Source organism: Lissotriton vulgaris, chromosome 1_2 (genome assembly GCF_964263255.1).
Source record: "Lissotriton vulgaris chromosome 1_2, aLisVul1.2, whole genome shotgun sequence".
Lineage (NCBI taxonomy): Eukaryota > Metazoa > Chordata > Amphibia > Caudata > Salamandridae > Lissotriton > Lissotriton vulgaris.
In genome coordinates, this window is record NC_141686.1 from 23,700,379 (window position 1) to 23,718,258 (window position 17,880).

General features: G+C 44.4%; 1 protein-coding gene across 2 annotated transcripts in view; it reads right to left on the minus strand.

Annotated features, from left to right (window-relative positions):
- The window catches only part of WNT7B (Wnt family member 7B), a 457,578-nt gene that overhangs the window by 26,075 nt on the left and 413,623 nt on the right, over window positions 1–17,880 (minus strand). The gene's annotated exons all lie outside the window — the stretch shown is intronic.

A 17,880-nucleotide genomic window follows, 5' to 3' on the forward strand; every position in this document is an offset into this window, starting at 1 on the left:
ATTGGGGGGGGGACAGGTATAAGCAACACCTTTTGTTTTTGGCTCTCACGGTGGCCAAGAGGGACATAGCGCAAATGTGGAAGGCAACATCGCCCGACCTTGATAAATGTATGGGGGCCAAGATTGCTGTTTTTGAGGCCCGAGGGTGCCCCGCTAAACATTGCAAAATCTGGACTCGATGGGCAGACTATTGTGGTATCGACCTTCCCCCCTTGCCAGAGACGGACCCCTGAGAATGGCTCAGTTCTTTTTTAAGAGCTGGTATATCCCCACTGTAAGTTCTAAAATGTGTATATGGACATGTTTAATGTTACATACTATGACAAATACACCGCTTGTGCGAATATGGAGACCAGAACCTGTCTGCAAGTTTTTCGTTTTTCACCTACATGTTTGGTGGGTGTTGTTACAAGTCAGAAATATGGTTTGTCACAAGCCAATTGTATGACTTTCTTGCCTTGGTGGGGCTGCGACCACCACATATTGCACAATAACCAAATAACATTTGTTGTTAAAAAAACAAAAAACGGTCTGGCCCAAGACCGTGCAGTGATTTATATGCTAGACAAAGGGCCTTGAAGAAAACAACGTTGCTTAACTGGCAGACAGTGTAGTTTCCTGATGGCACCTCTGGCCAACTCGTTTTTCGGAATTTAAAAAACAAAACGGGCCACGGTGTTCTGCAGTGTCTGAAGCCTTTTAAGTAGTCCTGTTGCAAGAGTAAGGTACAGACTGTTACAGTAATCAATCCTTGTAAGAACCAATGCCATTGTTACTGTTTTCAAAAGTTCAGATGGCAAAAAAGTTTCTATTTTTTTAATTAGTCTTAGAGAGCAAAAAGAAGCCGACGTTATTTTGTTTACTTGGTCCTTAAATTTTAATTCTTTGTCTACCAGGAAACCTAAGTCTCTAACTTTGTTTGAGGGTTCCGGTAGTGAGTCCAACTCTGGTGGCCACCAGTCCGGTGTCCAGAAAGAAGGATTGCTGCCAAAGATGATGACCTCAGTTTTTTGGCATTTAATTTGAGACCATTGCAATCCATCCAGTTACTCACATTGCTCATACAAGAACTGAACTCCGCACCTAGGTTACTTTCAGGATTTGCCAGTGAAACCACAGTTTGGGTGTCATCAGCATATGACACCAGTAAGAAAACAGAATATTTTATGATTTGCGCGAGTGGTGCAACGTAAAGGTTAAATGTAACCATGGGCGGAGAACTCCGCTCGTGGAGTGTGCAGAGATTTTCCTACTCCACGTTCCACGGAGAACAGGGAGTAGGCAAATCGCCACACACTTCTGAGCGGAGTTGACCAGCCCCCGCCTCCACCCCCTATTGAGAATTTTTTAAAACTACATTAAGGATTAAAGAAAAAAGACTTACCTTCACTGCAGTGTCCCCGGGCTGCCGTACTCCTCTTCCTCGCCGCCTCAGGGTGATCTGTTGATGGGCACCCGCCCGCATATTCACATTCCTTTTGAGAAATGTGCGGGCGTTCGCATGCGCGGATCACCCTGAGACGGCAAGGAAGAGGAGGACAGCAGTGCCGCAGTGAAGATAAGTCTTTTTTTCTTAAATCTTTAATGTAGTTTTAATTAATTCTTAATAGAGGGGGTGGAGGCTGGTGGTGGAGCGGAGTTCCACAGAGTTTGTCCCCAACTTTGTGGACCTCTGCATAGTCCAGCTCTGCTCAGGGTTAGTTAAATAGGGTTGGACTTAGTGCCGAACCCTGGGGGACTCCGCACGGCAAGGAAAAAGACATGGTAATAAATTTGCCCATTGTCACATTGTTTTGTCTTTTTGACAAGAAAGATTGCAGGAGATCAAAAGCTGTTCTCCCCTATCCCCAGACAACGCATACGGTCGGCCAAAATCTCATGGCTGACCATATCAAAAGCAGCTGAGAGGACCAGGAGAATCAGAGCTGCTGCCTTCACCCCATCCAGTATTTCTCGTGTGTACTCCGTTGCTACCACTAGGGCAGACTCTATGCTTTGGTTTTTTCTAAAACTGTGTTGTGTGTTATCCATCAGAGAGTTTACCTCTGAGTATTCAGAAAGTTGTTGGTTTATTACTTTTTCTACCAACTTGGCGGCATAAAGGAGTCTTGATATTGGACGATAGTTACTTGGGTCCTGGGTGTTCAGATTATCTTTTTTTAGTAGAGGGAGAATGGAAGCTAGTTTCCAGGAAGAGGGAAACAGCCCTTCAGCAGACATATTATTAAATATCTGCCCTAAATCTTTTGCTATTTGATCAGGGATCATGTGCATTATATTAGGGGGGCAGGGGTCTTGAGGTGCACCTGATTTGATGAGTGGGATTAGCATTATGAACATTTTTGTTTTTCAGTACCAGGACATGTAAAGTTAAAAAGTACACGTTCTACCTTTTAAATACACTGCCCCCTACCCTCCGGGTTGTCCAGGGCCTACACTAGGATGTCTAATGTGTATAAAAAAGGAAGGTTTGGGCCTGGCAAAGAGTTATTTTGCTTGGTTGAAATGGCAGTTAAAAAGCTGCACACACAGGCTTCAATGGCTGTTCTGTGATATGTTTAGAGTGCTACTTAAATGAGTGGCACAATATGTGCTGCTGACCCACTAGTAGCATTTAATTTACAGGCCCTGGGCACAGATAGTGCCACTTTAATAGGGACTTATAAGTATATTAAATATGCTAATTGGGTATAAGCTAATGTTACCATAAATCCTAAGCCCAGCAAAAACGAACTCAGCAAAACAGGAGGGTTGAAGGCAAAATGTTAGGGGGGGGAAATCACACCAAGGAGGCCAGGTCTAACACCCATGGAGAAAAAATTCCAAGAAAATATATATATTTTTCACAGTTAAACTATTCATATTCCTGGAAATAATGCGTACACACACATTTACCAGAAGTTTTCAGGAAGTAATAGGACTATAACAACTGGAAATCTGAAATTTCTATACATTTCTTTTCAAACATTTTAATAATCACCAATAATAGGTAAGTCTATACAAATTAAAAGTCTGAAATGTATAGCGTGACACATTTTTTATGAATCAGTTCCTAGAGTGTTTGTGAGAGCTGCCTTACAATTTGTGGTTGCACATGATAAGCAGTGGCACGCATTCGAACCACAAGCAACTTTCATGTCATGTTTTAAATGTAAACATCAATTCTCTTCAAAAGCATAAACCCGCAGCTGACATATTTTTAATACATGCAGTTCATCTGCTTATTTTTACAGGCTGACATCTGCGGTCCATCATTCCACTTTTTTCTTCATTTACAGTGGATACATGGTGCATGTGTGGAATTGTATATGAAAGTGGCACACGACTGGTGTAAACCGTGAAAAACAGACGAGACATGCACCAAAAATGTGCCTCATGTAGATTACAGTGACAAAGGCAAATTGGGGGATTACATTCTGAAAGATCACAGCAATGTTGTCTGTGGTGTGATGGGCAACAGTGATTTTCTGGGCAACTAGGACTTGTCTTCCCAAAGAACATGGTTGGTCCATTGTATTGTTGTTTAGAGGGAAAATGTTCAGGAAGGCTTTTTTCCCTTTTATTGTTTGCACAGAATCCAATATATGGTCGTTCTTGGTATCAATACCATTATGTGTGCATTTTCCATGCGTAAGAACCTTACAATTAAAAACATATATTGAAACATGCAATTTTCTATCAGCATATTATCATTAGGGTCAAGGTGTACACATCAGGGGAGCTTCTATATGTTTTTCAGATAAACAGGTTCTTCATGAAAGTAGTAGAATATTCCTACATTTGCTAGAGGATGTCACGAAAAAAAAGTAAATGTACACTTGTACAATCTCCCTCAACTCGATCTCAAAGGACTTCATAAGTAATGGAGAGGAGATTAATTTTGACAGGCAGGAAAATAATCTAGATTGTCCTGTCCAGCTATAGGACAATTATGGCAACAGCTCTGGAACCCACTCACAGATGTATGTAAAAATGATCATCATCTTGAAAGAACAGTCTATCATACAGACTACAAAGAGATCACACTTGAAAACAAAGAAAAAGCAGATACGTTTGTTTAATATAATTATTAAAAACATACTATTGATAGTGTGTTCCCGTTATTAAATAATATATACTTAATTCTATTGCATACCTGTAACTGCAGTATGAATTTATTGAAAAAAATAATTTGTATTATAAAGAAGCTCAAACGCATCAAGTGATGCCCTACAGATGACTTGACTGCAGTGCAGTATTTAGCCATTTGCGTCAACAACTTAGCTTCTCTACCTGGTTGGAAAAAAGTCTATTAATGCAACAAATCTACACTTTCTATAACTTCTTGGTATATATGTATAATGCTGAAAGTAGCAAACCAGTACTCCACATAAAGAGTAACAGTGAATATAAGTGTCCTATGCTTAATAAATCAAACTTAGAGAAAATGTTTCCACACCAGGTACACTACAGTCGGGAGTTCTATAGGGGTCCTCCCTCCACCTTCCTATTAATTGTTTAACTCAAAACACTTCCCCTGTGAAGACATGTTTATCAGGTATTCTGGGCAAAGTGCCAGATATGTCTTCACAGAGGAATCAGACTACTTCTATTTTATAGGCTCCTTGGGTGTAGCGTAATATATGCTCCACCCATCTATTATGAATGTTGGTTCTCTTGAGATATTACATGATTTCATATAAACAGGCAGTGTTTATAACTGTTTGATTTTAGAAACTGACCTGTATACTAACAAAGAAGCCCTGATAAAGTCAGTTACACGTGTTGGCTAGAATGGAGGCTTAAAAGAAGGTTCTAGGATGCTCTCAGTAAATTACACTGTGATTTCCATTTGGACTTCTGGAAGTGGAGAAGTGTGGCTCAGGGGTTAGAGGTGGCAGACCCGGAAGCTGAGATCAGCCCTGGACCGGGGTTCAATTCCCTGCCTCGACGGGGGTTGGGCTCAATAATTCCACGGACTCGATAATTCTCGCTCTGGTGCCTACTCGACTCACGGGTTCACACTCTGCGACTCTGGGCAATAGCTTGCTTAATCTCCACAACGGCCCCTCGTGGCGGGATGCCTGGCTTTCACCTTGTGGATACCCTGCCTGGGTTATCTCACTAGGGAATACCAGGACGGGTTCCCTAAGCAAGCGCATAGATGCCTGCGATGTGGGCGATTTGCGCTATATAAATACATGTACATTTACATTTACAAGTGTGCTCAGGGGGCCAATATTTAATTTGTGGGGAGTATTTCCTGCTGATGAGTGATTGGCAACCACTCCTTGCACTTTGAAGCAGTAAGACTTTATGAAATCAAGTCACTGTTAACATTAGACGTGGACTGAACACTGTTTTCTCCTGGTTGCCACAAGAGATAACATTAATTTGTTTAATTATAACTTTGGGCACCTGCTTTTCCTCATTTGCATATGGGCTGGTGAGGGGAGCAGTAGCTTCTAAACATGCATATCAATGATTGTACTCAGCATATGATAATATGAGCTGGTGGATATAGCTCAATGGCCTCTTTGTGATATGGAAGGGGTCAATTGAAAGTGCTAGAATGTTTGTAAATAGGATCATTGATATTAATATTAACTTGCATTTTGCAAGCCCCATAAGTCCCACTGAAGTAATCTTCTCAGACCTAGTAGTTAACGTTAAAGACAATAAGATGGAAACTAAACTGTACAGAAAGCCAACGGCAGGGAACACAATTGTACATGCGAGTTGTTTCCACTCATCTAAGTTCATATAAAGTACACCAAACAGAGAAAATCTTAGATTACGTAGAAACTGAACTGAATTGGAGGAATTAAAGAAAGCACAAACCAAAATGACTGAAACATTACTACAGAGGAGTTACCAGGAATAGTTAGTGCAAGAGGCCAGTAGTAAGATTTTTCGAAAGAGGGAAGTCAAAAAGGAAAAGCAGCTAAAATGAGTCAATAATTGACACTACCTGCAGTGAAGAGTAAGGGTGATGAGGAAAATAACATGAAAACACTAGCACATTACAAGAAACAATCCACAAATAAGTCAGATGATACTTGGCAGACCTGCATTTATCTTCAGAAGGGCAAGATCCATGAGGGTGGACTTGTTAAAAGCAGCCCAGAAGAATGCACTAGGGAAAAACTGTGGATTCCAAAAATGCATTACATGCAAGGTCACCAGTAGGTATATATAGTTAGGACCTAGTTACCATAGGAAATACCCAACATTCTATTGGGAATAACTATTGGGAATAACTTTGGCGCCGATTGAGGAACCTGCATGTAATTTTCCTTAAAATTGCTTCGCTCCGCTCCGCTCCTTCCCTGAAAGTTTTGGGGGGATTCGTCAAGCGGGGGCGAGAAAAAAGGGGGGTCCCAAAACGTGTTTTCCCCATGTTAATTTCCATAGGGACCTTTAGACACGGCTACAGCCCGAGCGGCTGAACGGAATTACACCAAACTTGGCAAAATGGTAGGGCCTGGTATGCAGATGTGCCTTTGCTATGTTTGGTGAAAACTCCTCCAGTAGTTCTTGAGAAAATTGAATTTGACATTTTTCAAATAGCATTTTCTATGGGACCTTTACACACGGCTACAGCCCGAACGGCTGAATGGAATTACACCAAACTGGGCAAAATGGTAGGGACAGGTATGCAGTAGTGCCTTTTCTATATTTGGTGAAAATCCCTCCAGTAGTTGTTGAGAAAATTGAATTTGGCAAATTATATATCTATATGCGCTCAACATTCTATTGGGAATAACTTTGGCGCCGATTGAGGAATCTGTGTGTAATTTTCCAGAATTTTGGCCAGCTCCGCTCTTTCCCTGAAAGTTTTGGGGGGATTCGTCAAGCGGGGGCCGAAAGGGGGGTCCCAAAACATGTTTTCCCCATGTTAATTTCCATAGGGACCTTTAGACACAGTTACAGCCCGAACGGCTGAATGGAATTACACCAAACTTGGCAAAATGGTAGGGCCTGGTATGCAGATGTGCCTTTGCCATGTTTGGTGAAAATCCCTCCAGTAGTTCTTGAGACAATTGAATTTGAAATTTTTCAAATGGCATTTTCTATGGGACCTTTAGATACCGCTACAACCCGAACGGCTGAACGGAATTACACCAAACTTGGCAAAATGGTAGGGACAGGTATGCAGAAGTGCCTTTACTATATTTGGTATATAGTAAACTCAAGAGTGGCTGGATGAACTTATCTGAAGACCAAAAAAGTATCAAACCTGATTTCAGGACAATTAGACCACTGGGGAGCAGCTGCCACATTCCTAAACAAAACCTGCAAGATAAAAATGTGATTCGTATGGTCCAAGTAACCACCCTCAGTGTCTGCAGAATGTGGCTAAGAAGTTCCAGAAACAACAAGGGCAAACAGATGGGGTTTCCAATCCTCTGTTTAGCCCTCTGACAGATGAGTGGAAACTATGAGATAATGTGCCCCCAAGCTAGAGCTTTGATAGTACCTCGGGCTCACTGGGAACAGGAAAAAAGAACAAGAACAAGAAGCCACTGTCACTCGAATGAGGGACTCTATTGCCCTAACCTCATCGTACCTGTCCCTGTACCAGCAATCATGTTAGAGCGATATTGACACATCATGTGGCACAGCTCTTGTTGGTGTCTCAGTTCATTGTTTGGAAAAAAGGAGAGCCCAGTGGCACAACTGTAGAGACTTGACTCGTCCAGCTACAACTACAGCTCTTGAGTTTATGTCAACATTAAAATCAGAGAATTTAAGTACCAAAAATACAACGAACAGTGATAAAGAATGTGCAGACCCAGGGGACCTATATGTAATCTTCCCAATGCGACTTTGAATGAGGTCATTGGAGTACACTTTTGTGCCTGGAGACAAGGCCATATTCTTTGGATTAGTGCCCTTTGGAGAGATAACAGTCTCTCCCTTGGTCAAGGTGCAATTGTTTCCTGTTTAGCACCCATCCAATACTCTGAACCTCATGCAGATGATCATGATATTTTTGGAACTAGGAGGTATGATGGGAGAAGAATCGTGAATTAGTACTATTGGTCAAAAATTAGGAACCTTATAAACCTTTATGTTACCACCTTATGATAGCATAGAAGCAGACATCCTGCAGGCCTGTCAATGATAGGAATTTCCCAGGAGACAACAGTCGGATGATCAATTGACTGGATTACACCATAAAGGAGAGTGATCACACAAAGCATTTGAATTTACTCAAGTGATTCATAAGAAACTAATCACTGGAGGAAAAGGATTGCATGAAATCCCTTGCTTCTCTCATTTTGCAGAACCCATATGATGAGTTCATTGGTTAGGATATCTTGAATGTCTTTTGGAAAGACTGGGTTCCTTGCAAGCTGGAATTCCTACACCCATCTTTGTAGAAGGAACACTCATAATTTGGTGACATACCCTTGCTCCACTTCTTCTCAAACGTATTAGTCTAAAGCATAAGCTGCCTAAAGACCAAAAATGTTTGGATCTCTCCTACAAGCTTGAGAGGGAACAGTCAGGATGCTTGGGGTAGTGGTAGTGCTGTTTGATAGTACAATTATAGAGCAGAACCTCTAGTTCAGCATCTAAGTGGCCTATCTCACAATTCGGTTGCAGCAGCTGGTCAGGTTGTTCTTTTGTAGCTTGATCCTCATCCAGTATATGGTCCTGACGTTGAGAAAAGAAGAAAGGTGAGCCTCTTCTCTTCCAATACTTGTTTGACTATCTCCCTAAGTTGAAAAACAATGTGTTACTTGAAAAGGAAAGATATGGCAGTTCTCTGCCTAGAATGCTTAACTCCGGTCCATCAGTGTCATTGTCTCATTCAGAGACATAGCTCCGCCTATTTGACACCCTGGGGGGATATCTGACTCAGACAACAGGAAGGTCAGGTGAAAAAATATCACAAATTATGTGTCATGAAATAATTACTAAGGTAAATCACATACCTAAAGCAGAATAGATAATATAAGCAGCAGAGTGGATCTAGAACCACATCTCTGGATTTGCTGTTATGTTGCCGTCTTTGATCTTGACTCACAGGATCAAAATCAAAAAGAATGTCAGAATCTTGACCCGTTGATAAAGTAAGGCAAAGTTTTCTGACTCACCTTCGCTTTGCCTGAGGCAACATTGCACTGTCTGCCTTCAACTCTCATGTTCCTCGAGAACAGAGCCTTTCTGTGTGTGTGGTGGGGGAGGGTAAAATAACTTTCTTTGATTGATCTTCATATTGTATCCACCATTCAAAAGTATGTTTGGCAACAGCAGCGACCAGTGTAGGTAAACGCGGTAGGGCTGTGGGGATAGGTGGGCGGGAGGGGGATGTTGACAGAGGACGAAATAGGATTTATTCATTTATTTAATTTTCCCTATTCCGACGTCTGTGGACATCCCCTCCCCGCACCTCCCCACTGCACTTACCTGCACCAACCACTGCTGTTTTGCAACCCACAACATACTTTGATTTTCCAGGCCATTTTAGCCTATGACCACAGAAGGGTTCTAGGCTGGACACCAGGGTTCAATGATTAAATCAGTGATCATCCTCTCACCTTTCCATCCTCGCAAAATTAACATTAATTTGCATCAGTGATGGGTAGAGTCTTACAGCTGTGTGAATTCTTTCTTTGCTCCTACATTGGGATAACTATTTATTTGTTAATATATAGGGACACATTTAAATGGATGATATAGCATGAGTGTCCAGAAGGGAAAGTATAGTTATCATTTCATCTCACAGTAGCTTCTTTTAAGTACTAACTTTCTCATGAGCGAAATACAATTATAACAGAATTTTTCACATAGAAATTTAACTGGGCTGAAATACAAAAGGAACAATCATACCTCTAAAATACTCCATTTATTGTATACATGCCCGATTCTGTCTTTTAGGGAATTTTGTAAAAGTTCTCCTGGGTATCTGATCAAGTTCATCCATGGCACGTAAATAGGCCACTTTTGCTGCTTAAGAAATATGATAGGTGTACATTTCCACAGGTCCTTAATTTTAAAACTTTAGGCCTGATTCAGAGTTTGGCTGATGGGTTACTCCCTCAAAAAAGTGATGAAAATTCAGTCAGCCTTATTGCAAGTGCCACAGGATATATTGCATTTGTGATAAGGTGGATGGGATATCCAACATACTTGTGATGTAGTAACCCATCTGCAAACTCTAAAACTGACCCTTTATTTTCCACAAGGAAATTTATTTTTCTAATGGCGAAATCCCTTTTCCTACAACACTTATGATTTATGGTGGTGTAATCTCTCTGTTGCACCTCTTCAAAATGTATTTACTCCAGCAGCCCTTTTTAGATGTTTAGGAGTAAATATTTTATCCGTTTGTAAATAATGAAAAAGTAGCTTTTCTGGAGCAGGAACCTTGTTGTTGAAGTATTTACAACAGAGCAGTTGTTTTTTGATGGTCTTATATCCTCAGAAACATAAGGGACTGTGTTTGGTTGGTTGTAAAGGGACTATTTTAAGTTAGTCTCTAGGTGGTCAAAGGTGATTAACCTGGAGAATGTATCTCCCTATGTCAAATGTCAAATGTCAAATTCTCTTGTATAGCGCACTTATCACCAAAGAGGTCTCAAGGCGCTCTGCAGAAAAAAGGCAACAACCTACCAGAGTGAAGTACATACGGTGGCCTTTATTTAGGAAAAAGCCACGCTTTCAATCCTCTCCTAAATTCTAGATGATTGGATAAGGACAGGAGATGGATAGGTAGTTTATTCCATAGCCCTGGAGCCACGTATGAAAAGGACCTGCAACCGTATCTTGACGTCCGTGCTCTAGGCTGGGACAGCAAGAACTTAAAGCTAGAGCGGAGAGCTCTAGCCGGGGTATACCAGGCCAGTTTTTCTTTTAGATAGGAAGGACCAACACCGTGAAGAAGTTTATGGGTTAGGCTCAGGATTTTGAATTGACATCTTTGGCGCACAGGAAGCCAGTGCAATTTCCTAAGAATTGGTTTAGAAGCAGACCTTGGAGGCAAACCCAACACTAGTCTTGCCACCGCGTTCTGAATAGTTTGTAGTTTTGTCAGCAGATTCTCGTTAATGGAAGCAAACATGGCATTTCCATAATCAAGCCTGCTGACTATCAGACCCTGAACCAGCGGCTTTCTAGCTTCAGTTGGGAGCCATTTAAAGTTGTTACGCAGTTGTCGCAGGATCCCAAAACAAGTCCCAGCGACCTGGTGTACATGGGCCTTCATAGAAAGATCCCCGTCAAGCGTAATCCCCAGGTCTCTTACAGTTTCTTTAGGCTGGGGGCAAGGCCCTAGATCCCGAGGCCACCAATCTTGGGACCAGAAGGTCTTAGCCTTGCCAAAAAGTAAGATTTTGGTCTTACTGCAGTTAAGTTGGAGCATGTTATCACTCATCCAGCTTTGAATGTGAGTCATACATTGTTTAAAGCTGGAGCAAGAATCATGGAGATTAGATTTACAGGTGATAAGTACCTGTGAATCATCTGCATAAGACACAGTGGAGAAACCGTAAGATTTTATAATATGGGCCAAAGGAAGGAGATAAAGATTAAACAACAGGGGACTCAGGATGGATCCCTGCGGGACCCCTATGGAAAGAGGAGTAGTGGCAGATGTATGAGAGTTCATCCTGATGTAAGTACTACGATCCCTGAGATAGTCTGCGAACCAAGCCAAGGCATTACCTCTGACACCAACCTCCCACAAACGATGTTTCAAAATGCTGTGGGAGATGGTGTCAAAGGCAGCAGAGAGGTCTAATAAAACCAAAATGGCTGATTCGCTCCTATCTAAGGAAAGTCGGATGTTGTCCACTACTTCTATTACTGCGGTTTCCGTACCATGGGCGGCACAGAATCCTGACTGTGACGGGTCAAAAAGAACATGAGTTTCGACAAAAGAGGACACACGTTTGTTTACCAAATATTCGACAACTTTACCAAAAAAAGGTAATAACGAGATTGGTCTGTAGTTGGAGAAAACAGAGGGGTCACTCTTTGGCTTTTTAAGAATTGGTCTGACTTGCGCCACCTTCCAACTACTAGGGAAGGAAGCACTCTCAAAGGAGGCATTACAAATGCTGGTTAGATCGTCAGCCAGCAAATGGAGTAATTCACTGCACTTACGGGGAAGCAAAGGATCATTTGGAGATCCTGATTTGATTTTTTTAAGTGCAGATAACACTTCTTCAGGATTGGTGGGCTCCAATTGTATCATGGTAGGAGAATCCATGTTGTCATGGGCGAACTCAGGGTTAAAGATAACCTCCTCATTTGCAGCCAAGCTTTGTTGGGCAGAAGGAAATGAGGAGTATATTGACTGGATCTTACTATAAAAATAGGAAGCCAGTGAGCTCACCCATTCTGGCGAAGGGTCAAATTTAGATTGCTCAACCTGCGGGGTTGTGAACTCCCTAACAATATTATACAATTCTTTACTGGATTGAGATGCCTTATGTATTCTTTGCGTGATGTAGAGAGATTTTGCTACCTTTATATGTTTCATATATCCAGCGTGAATTTGTTTATACTTCAAGCGGTCTTGGGATGTTCTAGACTTCCGCCACAGCCTCTCCGCCAATCTACACTCAGTTTTCTCACGTCTCAAAGCCTCAGTAAACCAGGGAGAAGCCATTCTTTTCAAATTTACCTTCCTTTCCGGAACAATATCGTCAAGCGTGTTTCTGATGGATGACTCTAATTGCGTGGCTATTGTTCCAACATCGTTAAGATTGTTATTCAGAGGCTTAAAATGTGTCTTATACGCCTCCGGAGTCAATTTATACCACTGTCGAATGAGCATAGATTCTTTACGGTCGAGAATCTGTGGCCTGGAAGGAATAGGAAAGGTGAAATTTATTAGGAAATGATCCGTCCAGATCATCTGTATAGGGGGGTCACAATGTAAGTCAGCCATATTGGTAAATACTAAGTCCAATAAATGACCGGCACAATGAGTAGATCCTTGAACCCGCTGAGTTAATCCCAGGGTTTCTAATGTTGAAATTAAGTGGCAAGAATCCCCATTATGTGGAAGCTCAGCATGGTGATTAAAGTCGCCTAGAAGGACAAAGGCTAAGAACAAAGGGGAACACATAGGATTTTGAAATGCAATGCTCAGTTTACTAAAGACAGTTATGGAGTTCGAAGCATGCTATTAGGTTAAAGATGCCTGTCATCTCCCAGCATTTAGCTGCTCCAGGAAATTGTAAGGAGTTATGTAGGTAGTTTAGGAAAGAACATAAAGTTTGGGAAAAAACACAATGAGGTCTAAATGGCCTACTTACAGTGTAATGCCTCATCACACGTCAAATTCCAATATGTTAATAAGCAATATAAAATGTATGTATATTATATAGGTAGGTTTTGAAAAAGATTTTTGATCAACTGGCAATGTATTGGTTGTTGGTTGATTTTAAAAAAAATGTTTTATTGATTGTTGATCTTTATTTAGTTTTCACTAGGCAAATTTAGTTTTATTCTTGGTGTCAACCACGCCTATATTTTATACAATATTTATTAATTTTGTGCACTGGGTGGAATGTAATTTCAAAAATACAATTTAAAACTACTTAATATAGTTTAAGATCTGGGGAAACACAGGAAGAGCATCTTTGCAACTGCAGTCTTTCCCCGTGGTTTTCTATATTGCTAAATAAAATGGTGCAGAATGGACAGTAATTATACTGCTGGCACGGTAATAGGAAAGTTGCTAATGAAAAACAAGTCAAATAACATTTTGAACTTTGTGGCTTTTGTTGTGTTGTGGGCTCTAAGCCCACATGGTGATGAAGAACTGACACGGACAGAGTGGCTATCGTTATTCAACTGGCGACGAGCACGTGCACTCGGGCCCCTTTTATTAACAGGCTCTCATCACTCGTGACAACTATGAGGGATGCATGTGGGGTGCAAGTGTGCCCACTCCCATAGGGGAGTGGCTTTCAACTCTATGCCTGTCGAGACACTAGAACGTGTCTCGCAGGACATAACATTCCTCTCAAATTTTAATAAAACAAAAGCCCCATAGTTCAACCTGTAGGGATAAACCGTAACGAAATATACACCACAGGGTCCATCAGTTTCTTTGGTCCGGCATCAGACATGGGCTGGTGAATTTGACTGTGGCAGGACACTCTCAGCAGGTGTTCTTCATTTGAACTGATCAGTTCAGGACACAAACTCTTGCTTGAATATGTCATCTGCACACTAGGAGCGTTCTGGTGTAAGCATGTCCTTTAGTCCCACTAAAGGACATGCTTACACCTCTGTCTGCTGACCAGGATGATTGTATGTGGAGGGTAACAATAGTTCATAAGCTGGGTGCGTCAAGATCAAGGTGGGAGTCCATTGTGAAAGTTCAGTGGATTATTACCAGATCACCTGAAGTCTCTCTTAGGCTGTCTTGCTGTGTCCGGTGACCTGTCGGTGGGGCAATGTCTCTTCCATCCCTACCGCCTGGGGAGGCACTCCGTCGGGCTTGTCACGGGACCGCTGGTAGGCTGTGATGGGGCTGTGTGTCTGCCGGCTGGGGGCAGCTGCGGACTGCCGAGGAGCCAGTAGACAGTCTCTTGCACAAACCTCAAGGGTGTATGGGTCTTGGTCAGGAAATGCTCTTGCTGCCGCAGTTCTGGTGCAGATCATGTTTGCAGGTAGACTCTGAGCTTTCTTATTGGCTAGTTTGGCAATAGTGTAGGACTCCAACCCATGTGTATTCGAGATGGTGTCGGTAGACGCACTTGATGAGGACTAGCATGGTAGCATTGCCAGCTGTGTGGTGAATCCTGACGATGGCGGGTGATGACTTGCCTTGATGATTGCAGGCGTTTAGTCTGGAGTCGATCACCTGAGGCCGGGAGTGGCCAGGTACATCCATGATCTCTGGGGAGGTACTTCCATTCATGTACTTGGACTTCTTGTCTGGACTGTGATGACGGAGGAGTGATTAACACGCTAAGAAACGTGAGGCATAAGACTTGGTTCGTGCAGGCTGTGCAGCTTACCCTCTGACTCCTGCTGTGCGATTGCCAGTTCCTTTTCGTGTTATCCCCCTTTTCCCTTGCTGCCGCTGTGTCAGGACTCACTCCTGTTGTAGCTTGGGTTTTCTTCATCGTCCGGCCCTGCCACTCAAGACTTCCTCTTCTGACTTCAGCTATTTGTCCGATTCTTGATGTAGGCTCATCGGGTTACACTTCCACGTTTCTTGCTGAGTGCGGTGTCATGCACTTGGCACTGATGACGTAGCTGCCATTGGGCCTGGACGACAGGTGGCGATGATTATCTAGGAGAGGAGGTTTCTGGATGAACGTCTTAGCCACATGACTGCCTCTTCTGAATCTTCTCTCGCACCTCTGGCATTTGCGGTCAATGGCAGGGATGCTGTTCGACTCCAACTGCCGACACTCGGGCTGGACGGTCTCACTGTGAAGTGATGGTTCTCCCTTGGTGCTGTCGCCAGGGCCGTCGGTCCACCTTGGTGGCTGTCTGGTGTCTTTGAATGTGTTCTCGGCTTGTGGTGCTATGAGTCTTCGTGCTTCTCGTCTCGTCTTTGACACACCTGCTTTTGTCCAGCTCTTCTGGGTGACACGATTTCCTCTCTTCTTCTGCTTCGTCTCCGGGGGCAGTAAAATGCACCATGTTCACGAAGGCCAACTGGGCCTATTACCCTCAATGGTCTCTTGACCATACAGGTGAGATTTCTGGCGCTCTTCTCTGCTGCTTGGCGAACAGCCACTTGTCTTGTGTGCTCCTTCTTCAGGAAGCTTCTTGAAGCTCCTACTCCGGGTGTTCCCTCTTCTGGGAATGGCTTCCATGGGCAGTAGGGAGCTGTGATAGTGCCTGGCCACTTAAAGTGTGCGACTCTCCTCTTGCCTGTCTTGGGTTACCGGCAACTCCGTCTTGAGGCAGTGTGGGGGAGGACACTGTGCTGCATTTGGCCCACTCGGGGCTCTGTTGCTGCAGTGGAGATGTAGGGGATCTCCTTGATGATTCCAGCAGTGCTTCTTTCTTCAGAGAGGTTTCTTTTTCTCCAGGGTGTTCACCTCTACTGACATTCTTCCTGGCGCGTATGTCACGCACTTCGGCCTGTGCATGGTTCTTCGTGGAGATGTCTCTATCCTTCCTGGGCGTCTGCCCGTGCTGCCAGATGCGCTAGTGTGGCCTTCCGTGCGTCTCTGACTTGGCGCGCTCTGCCTTCTTCTTAGACTCTTCCTTCTGGCACTTCATATGCCTGTAACATTGCTTGCGGTTGTGTCTGTACACCAGGAGGGGCAGGGGATGCGATGTCTTCCCCAGCAGTGGCGTTTGGACAGCCAGGTGTGATGCGTGCTCTGCACCAGACTTTTCTTGTGCTGTCGGTGGGGATGGCTCCCTTGAGACGTCGCTGTCTGGCCAGTCTCCCACCCTTGCTAGAAAGGGCTGTCTTCGGCGTGGCTGCTGGTGTTGGTTTGTGCTGGTGCAGCTTAGGGCACCTTCGGGGCTCTTGAATGTGGCAGCCACTTGGAGACTTTGTTGTCTTCGAAGGTATCCTTGCTGCTCTCGCCTGCAGAGTGCAGAGGGCCACTCTATGAGCCTTTTTCCCTGAGGGCACGTCTTGCTGTGCCGGGTGCAGTCCGTCTCGGCACTTGAGTAGGCAGGCTTTCTCTAGGGAGAGTCTATGCAGCCCATTGGGGTGGTGCGCAATGCACCCAGTCTTCCTGTGTTTACGGTGTGGCAGCGCTGGGCCTCTGGTGGTCATCAGAGGGGTTTGCATCTTCGAGGGGAGTGTGTTCCTTTTTTCCTGGTGCTTCTCATTAACAGCAGTTCCTGGGAGGCATGCAGCAGGTCAGTGCGTGCATGAGCTGGCGCCTGCACAGCTCTACTGTTCCTGTAACTATTCCAATTGGAGGCAGGGCTTGTGCAGTGGTAGCTTCCGGCCAGGTACCAGTGCTAAGCTACTATGCGGGGAAGTGGGCTCTGTGGGTTTGTGGCTGGTATCAGGCAGCAGGGCCAGCCAAACTTCATAGGGACGGTGCTTTGCATTGCATGTCGTATCATGCCCTCGAAGCGTGGTGCAGGGGCGTTCTGTTGTAATGTGCTTGGTTAGGGCAACTGCAGTCCCACTGGTGGCTACTAGGTGGCAGTGCAGCGATTCTGTTTTCCTGGTCCTAGCATTCATTCTTTGTCCTGCAGGGCAGGCGTCTCTTGTCTGCGACGTGGGGAGGCTACCCTTGCTGCTGCAGGTGCTCTGGGAAGGCAGGTGGAGTGTTCTCCTGGCCGGACTGCAGGGCTTTCTTGTCCACTGCCTCCATGTGTCACTTCATTGTAGCGGTCTCTCTCTCTCAAATGCAGACGCGTGCTGGGCTGAAACTGCAGGCTGGGGCTCTCGGCGCAGCTGTGGCTAACTTCCGATGGCCACTGGGCTGCCCCGCTTCTCCATATCGGACACTGGAGTTGGGAGCAGTTCTGTGGCGGCACCTGGTGCTGGGCCCAGACGTTTGCTGACAATCACCGTCTAAGGCCACGCCCCACCCTCCGTACCTTATTAATCGCCCGATGAAGGTAGGGGGCACAGTAGGGGAGGTGCGAGTGACTCTTTTTCCTCTTCTTCTCACTCGGCATCACTGGGGCGTCTTCTTGCAGCTAGCTGGCTGTGAAAGAGGTGCGTTGAGCACAGAGCTTACTGCTGGGATTTCTCTACGTCACAGCTCCTGAAGGGGCAGGCTTTGTGCTGGTCGAACGCAACCTCGGTTTTCCACTGGCTGGGTGTGCACCAATCTAGCGCATGACAGCCTCTCCACGGCCCCTGCCGGGTCCGGGCGCCACCTCACGCCAATTCGGTCAGGCAGCTTGCCTTTTAAGTGTGGGCTTGCTCATCCCACATCTGCTAGCGGGGTGCCACCTTCATGTTCCTTTCACAGACATCGCGGTACG